This window comes from Lissotriton helveticus, chromosome 6, assembly GCF_964261635.1.
Source record: "Lissotriton helveticus chromosome 6, aLisHel1.1, whole genome shotgun sequence".
NCBI lineage: Eukaryota > Metazoa > Chordata > Amphibia > Caudata > Salamandridae > Lissotriton > Lissotriton helveticus.
The window spans coordinates 1130800561-1130807278 of NC_136067.1; the positions used below are offsets into that span (position 1 = coordinate 1130800561).

General features: G+C 45.3%; 5 non-coding genes across 5 annotated transcripts; 2 read left to right on the plus strand and 3 right to left on the minus strand.

The window, feature by feature from the left end:
- Positions 1–59: 59 nt before the first annotated feature.
- TRNAR-ACG (transfer RNA arginine (anticodon ACG)) lies at positions 60–132 on the plus strand. The gene has a single exon. It is a non-coding gene; the product is annotated as a tRNA-Arg (tRNA).
- Positions 133–1140: 1008 nt separating this feature from the next.
- LOC144765126 (U6 spliceosomal RNA) lies at positions 1141–1247 on the minus strand. The gene has a single exon (XR_013597139.1). It is a non-coding gene; the product is annotated as a U6 spliceosomal RNA (small nuclear RNA).
- Positions 1248–1957: 710 nt separating this feature from the next.
- TRNAR-ACG (transfer RNA arginine (anticodon ACG)) lies at positions 1958–2030 on the plus strand. Its single transcript has one exon. It is a non-coding gene; the product is annotated as a tRNA-Arg (tRNA).
- Positions 2031–3041: 1011 nt separating this feature from the next.
- On the minus strand, positions 3042–3148 carry LOC144765151 (U6 spliceosomal RNA). The gene has a single exon (XR_013597162.1). It is a non-coding gene; the product is annotated as a U6 spliceosomal RNA (small nuclear RNA).
- A 1792-nt stretch (positions 3149–4940) lies between these two features.
- LOC144764972 (U6 spliceosomal RNA) lies at positions 4941–5047 on the minus strand. The gene has a single exon (XR_013596993.1). It is a non-coding gene; the product is annotated as a U6 spliceosomal RNA (small nuclear RNA).
- Between the last annotated feature and the right edge of the window lie 1671 nt (positions 5048–6718).

Here is a 6718-nt window from a genome sequence, read left to right on the forward strand (position 1 = left end):
CTTCACACACACACACTTTCTAGCCCTCTTAAGGAGAAAAGGATGGGTATGTCTAAATAGGGCCAGTGGCGCAATGGATAACGTGTCTGACTACGGATCAGAAGATTGTAGGTTTGACTCCTATCTGGCTCGGAAGAGTTGTTGGTCCCTGTTTCATTATATTCCTGTGGAATCTTATTTACCTCAGACTTGTTGTAGGTTCAATATTCTCCAGGAGGACTCATCCAGCAGATGTTCCACGGTAGAGCTGCAGTAATAGGACCACGGCTAGTTAAACGTTTCCCATTTGCTGCTGGACTCTATGTGATGGCCGTCACGTGGTGTGCTGCTTTTGTATTTCAACATGGGTCCCTGATTCTCTTAACTACAAAAAAACTTGTTGACAAAAGTGTGTGTGCAAGGGTCTGTGGACGCAGGCAGGTGTGTGCAATTGAATGATTACCCATTTACATGTGTGAGAGGGACAAACCAGCTCCTGTGGGCTGCAGGCTTACAACTGGTAGCCCCAGTAGCCAGGCAGAAGCACAGCTAAGGAGAGAGAGAAAGTTGGTCCATAATCAGAGAAGAACCATGAGCATCTTGCCCTGTTACCTTCTTCCCCTCTCAGCCACGATCGGCCAAGACTTCTCTATTAGGGTGGAGGGTGAACATTTCTTGGACCTCAGAAACTGAGGGATGTAGACCCAATATGTCCTTCAAGCGCCTAGAGACCTGGTGCCCAATCTGGCATGGTGTTTTTCAGCTTACCCCACCAATCTGGTTGCAAGGCAGATTAGAACAGTACTGCTGAAAAGGGATTCCCAGACATCCCTGAGGCCATCATTTGCATAGGCCCTGCCCTTCTCTTTGTCCTGCTTCCCACAAAGCAACTCATCTCTGGTAGCAGTATAGATATAGGGGTGGTGAAGAATAATGACAGGGAGGCTGAAAAAGAGAAAGAAAAGTCCCAGAAGTCCTGCAGGCTTCCTTGCTAAATGCAGCTGGACATAGAGCGCACCTTCTTTACTGCAAGGCAAATACATTAGAAATGTTGAGGGGAGACTAATTGAAAAATACATATTACATGACACAGGACTGGAACCTGCTTTATTATTTTAATTAGTCTTGAAAACAAAGAAGATTTCTCTCCTAAAAACTGTTTAAAATATAGAACGCTTCATGAATTTGCGTGTCATCCTTGCGCAGGGGCCATGCTAATCTTCTCTGTATCGTTCCAATTTTAGTATATGTGCTGCCGAAGCGAGCACACTTTATTGATGAACTGACAATGTTTATAAACTCTCTAAATCTACAGTCTCTAGACATAGGGTGGCCTGGCAGAGATGTTCAGATGGCCAGTAAGCATTCAAATCTGAGCCAATGGGCACAAATGTCTGAAGAGTAGCACTCTATTATTCTTCACTGCATTTGTGGTCCAAGACTTCACACACTGTAAGTATGTAGATTATGTCAGGGTTGCAAAGGCTCATGGTTTGGGCTACAGACAAGGAGCATTGTGACATCACGCTGCCTGTGGAACAGTGATATTAAAGGTGAAACAGCTGCACAGTAGGTTAGGTGAAGTGCTCTGAGAGTGGAAAGGCAGCATGCTTGGGTCCCTGGACAAGGTGAGCCTACGACAAGGTGTCTGAATTTTCACCTGTATTGTAATATTAAACCCCTTTTTGTTGTATCCGCCTAATTACTAAGGAGTTCACAAGCTCAGCCCCACACAGACCTGGACCTGATTATGTTAATGCAGACTATTTAAGAAACTGAGCCTGATCTAAAAGATTTCCTTGGATCTAGGACCATTTCGCCTAGCTTTTAGGTCCTTCCTTCTCCTAAAGTCCTTTGTACAACTTAGGAAACCCTCACAGAAAAGACTTTCAGGAGGTCAGATGGGTTTCCTTGTGCCTTCACACACACACACACTTTCTAGCCCTCTTAAGGACAAAAGGATGGGTATGTCTACATAGGGCCAGTGGCGCAATGGATAACGCGTCTGACTACGGATCAGAAGATTGTAGGTTCGACTCCTATCTGGCTCGGAAGAGTTGTTGGTCCCTGTTTCATTATATACCTGTGGAATCCTATTTACCTCAGACTTGTTGTAGGTTCAATATTCTCCAGGAGGACTCATCCAGCAGATGTTCCACGGTAGAGCTGCAGTAATAGGACCACGGCTAGTTAAACGTTTCCCATTTGCTGCTGGACTCTATGTGATGGCCGTCACGTGGTGTGCTGCTTTTGTATTTCAACATGGGTCCCTGTTTCTCTTAACTACAAAAAAATCCTGTTGACAAAAGTGTGTGTGCAAGGGTCTGTGGACGCAGGCAGGTGTGTGCAATTGAACGATTACCCATTTACATGTGTGAGAGGAACAAACCAGCTCCTTGTGGGCTGCAGGCTTACAACTGGTAGCCCCAGTAGCCAGGCAGAAGCAGAGCTAAGGAGAGAGAGGAAGTAGGTCCATTATTAGAGAAGAACCATGAGCATCTTGCCCTGCTACCTTCTTCCCCTCTCAGCCACGATCGGCCAAGACCTCTCTATTAGGGTGGAGGGTGAACATTTCTTGGACCTCAGAAACTGAGGGATGTAGACCCAATATGTCCATCAAGCGCCTAGAGACCTGGTGCCCAATCTGGCATGGTGTTTTTCAGCTTTACCCCACCAATCTGGTTGCAAGGCAGATTATAACAGTACTGCTGAAAAGGGACTCCCAGACATCCCTGAGGCCATCATTTGCATAGGCCCTGCCCTTCTCTTTGTCCTGCTTCCCACAAAGCAACTCATCTCTGGTAGCAGTATAGATGTAGGGGTGGTGAAGAATAATGACAGGGAGGCTAAAAAAGAGAAAGAAAAGTCCCAGAAGTCCTGCAGGCTTCCTTGCTAAATGCAGCTGGACATAGAGCGCACCTTCTTTACTGCAAGGCAAATACATTAAAAATGTTGAGGAGAGACTAATTGAAAAATACATATTACATGACACAGGACTGGAACCTGCTTTATTATTTTAATTAGTCTTGAAAACAAAGAAGATTTCTCTCCTAAAAACTGTTTAAAATATGGAACGCTTCACGCATTTACGTGTCATCCTTGCGCAGGGGCCATGCTAATCTTCTCTGTATCGTTCCAATTTTAGTATATGTGCTGCCGAAGCGAGCACACTTTATTGATGAACTGACAATGTTTATAAACTCTCTAAATCTACAGTCTCTAGACATAGGGTGGCCTGGCAGAGATGCTCAGATGGCCAGTAAGCATTCAAATCTGAGCCAATGGGCAAAAATGTCTGAAGAGTAGCAATCTATTATTCTTCACTGTATTTGTGGTCCAAGACTTCACACACCGTAAGTATGTAGATTATGTCAGGGTTGCAAAGGCTCATGGTTTGGGCTACAGACAAGGAGCATTGTGACATCACGCTGCCTGTGGAACAGTGATATTAAAGGTGAAACAGCTGCACAGTAGGTTAGGTGAAGTGCTCTGAGAGTGGAAAGGCAGCATGCTTGGGTCCCTGGACAAGGTGAGCCTACGACAAGGTGTCTGAATTTTCACCTGTATTGTAATATTAAACCCCTTTTTGTTGTATCCGCCTAATTACTAAGGAGTTCACAAGCTCAGCCCCACACAGACCTGGACCTGATTATGTTAATGCAGACTATTTAAGAAACTGAGCCTGATCTAAAAGATTTCCTTGGATCTAGGACCATTTCGCCTAGATTTTAGGTCCTTCCTTCTCCTAAAGTCCTTTGTACAACTTAGGAAACCCTCACAGAAAAGACTTTCAGGAGGTCAGATGGGTTTCCTTGTGCCTTCACACACACACACTTTCTAGCCCTCTTAAGGAGAAAAGGATGGGTATGTCTACATAGGGCCAGTGGCGTAATGGATAACGTGTCTAACTATGGATCAGAAGATTGTAGGTTCGACTCCTATCTGGCTCGGAAGAGTTGTTGGTCCCTGTTTCATTATATTCCTGTGGAATCTTATTTACCTCAGACTTGTTGTAGGTTCAATATTCTCCAGGAGGATTCATCCAGCAGATGTTCCACGGTAGAACTGCAGTAATAGGACCACGGCTAGTTAAACGTTTCCCATTTGCTGCTGGATTCTATGTGATGGCCGTCACGTGGTGTGCTGCTTTTGTATTTCAACATGGGTCCCTGATTCTCTTAACCACAAAAAAAGCTTGTTGACAAAAGTGTGTGTGCAACGGTCTGTGGACGCAGGCAGGTGTGTGCAATTGAATGATTACCCATTTACATGTGTGAGAGGGACAAACCAGCTCCTTGTGGGCTGCAGGCTTACAACTGGTAGCCCCAGTAGCCAGACAGAAGCACAGCTAAGGAGAGAGAGGAAGTTGGTCCATTATTAAAGCAGAACCATGAGCATCTTGCCCTGCTACCTTCTTCCCCTCTCAGCCACGATCGGCCACAATCTCTCTATTAGGGTGGAGGGTGAACATTTCTTGGACCTCAGAAACTGAGGGATGTAGACCCAATATGTCTTCCAAGCGCCTAGAGACCTGGTGCCCAATCTGGCATGGTGTTTTTCAGCTTTACCCCACCAATCTGGTTGCAAGGCAGATTATAACAGTACTGCTGAAAAGGGACTCCCAGACATCCCTGAGGCCATCATTTGCATAGGCCCTGCCCTTCTCTTTGTCCTGCTTCCCACAAAGCAACTCATCTCTGGTAGCAGTATAGATATAGGGGTGGTGAAGAATAATGACAGGGAGGCTGAAAAAGAGAAAGAAAAGTCCCAGTAGTCCTGCAGGCTTCCTTGCTAAATGCAGCTGGACATAGAGGGCACCTTCTTTACTGCAAGGCAAATACATTAAAAATGTTGAGGAGAGGCTAATTGAAAAATACATATTACATGACGCAGGACTGGAACCTGCTTTATTATTTTAATTAGTCTTGAAAACAAAGAAGATTTCTCTCCTAAAAACTGTTTAAAATATGGAACGCTTCACGAATTTGCGTGTCATCCTTGCGCAGGGGCCATGCTAATCTTCTCTGTATCGTTCCAATTTTAGTATATGTGCTGCCGAAGCGAGCACACTTTATTGATGAACTGACAATGTTTATAAACTCTCTAAATCTACAGTCTCTAGACATAGGGTGGCCTGGCAGAGATGCTCAGATGGCCAGTAAGCATTCAAATCTGAGCCAATGGGCAAAAATGTCTGAAGAGTAGCAATCTATTATTCTTCACTGTATTTGTGGTCCAAGACTTCACACACTGTAAGTATGTAGATTATGTCAGGGTTGCAAAGGCTCATGGTTTGGGCTACAGACAAGGAGCATTGTGACATCACGCTGCCTGTGGAACAGTGATATTAAAGGTGAAACAGCTGCACAGTAGGTTAGGTGAAGTGCTCTGAGAGTGGAAAGGCAGCATGCTTGGGTCCCTGGACAAGGTGAGCCTACGACAAGGTGTCTGAATTTTCACCTGTATTGTAATATTAAACCCCTTTTTGTTGTATCCGCCTAATTACTAAGGAGTTCACAAGCTCAGCCCCACACAGACCTGGACCTGATTATGTTAATGCAGACTATTTAAGAAACTGAGCCTGATCTAAAAGATTTCCTTGGATCTAGGACCATTTCGCCTAGATTTTAGGTCCTTCCTTCTCCTAAAGTCCTTTGTACAACTTAGGAAACCCTCACAGAAAAGACTTTCAGGAGGTCAGATGGGTTTCCTTGTGCCTTCACACACACACACTTTCTAGCCCTCTTAAGGAGAAAAGGATGGGTATGTCTACATAGGGCCAGTGGCGTAATGGATAACGTGTCTAACTATGGATCAGAAGATTGTAGGTTCGACTCCTATCTGGCTCGGAAGAGTTGTTGGTCCCTGTTTCATTATATTCCTGTGGAATCTTATTTACCTCAGACTTGTTGTAGGTTCAATATTCTCCAGGAGGATTCATCCAGCAGATGTTCCACGGTAGAACTGCAGTAATAGGACCACGGCTAGTTAAACGTTTCCCATTTGCTGCTGGATTCTATGTGATGGCCGTCACGTGGTGTGCTGCTTTTGTATTTCAACATGGGTCCCTGATTCTCTTAACCACAAAAAAAGCTTGTTGACAAAAGTGTGTGTGCAACGGTCTGTGGACGCAGGCAGGTGTGTGCAATTGAATGATTACCCATTTACATGTGTGAGAGGGACAAACCAGCTCCTTGTGGGCTGCAGGCTTACAACTGGTAGCCCCAGTAGCCAGGCAGAAGCACAGCTAAGGAGAGAGAGGAAGTTGGTCCATTATTAAAGCAGAACCATGAGCATCTTGCCCTGCTACCTTCTTCCCCTCTCAGCCACGTTCGGCCACGACCTCTCTATTAGGGTGGAGGGTGAACATTTCTTGGACCTCAGAAACTGAGGGATGTAGACCCAATATGTCTTCCAAGCACCTAGAGACCTGGTGCCCAATCTGGCATGGTGTTTTTCAGCTTTACCCCACCAATCTGGTTGCAAGGCAGATTATAACAGTACTGCTGAAAAGGGACTCCCAGACATCCCTGAGGCCATCATTTGCATAGGCCCTGCCCTTCTCTTTGTCCTGCTTCCCACAAAGCAACTCATCTCTGGTAGCAGTATAGATATAGGGGTGGTGAAGAATAATGACAGGGAGGCTGAAAAAGAGAAAGAAAAGTCCCAGAAGTCCTGCAGGCTTCCTTGCTAAATGCAGCTGGACATAGAGGGCACCTTCTTTACTGCAAGGCAAATA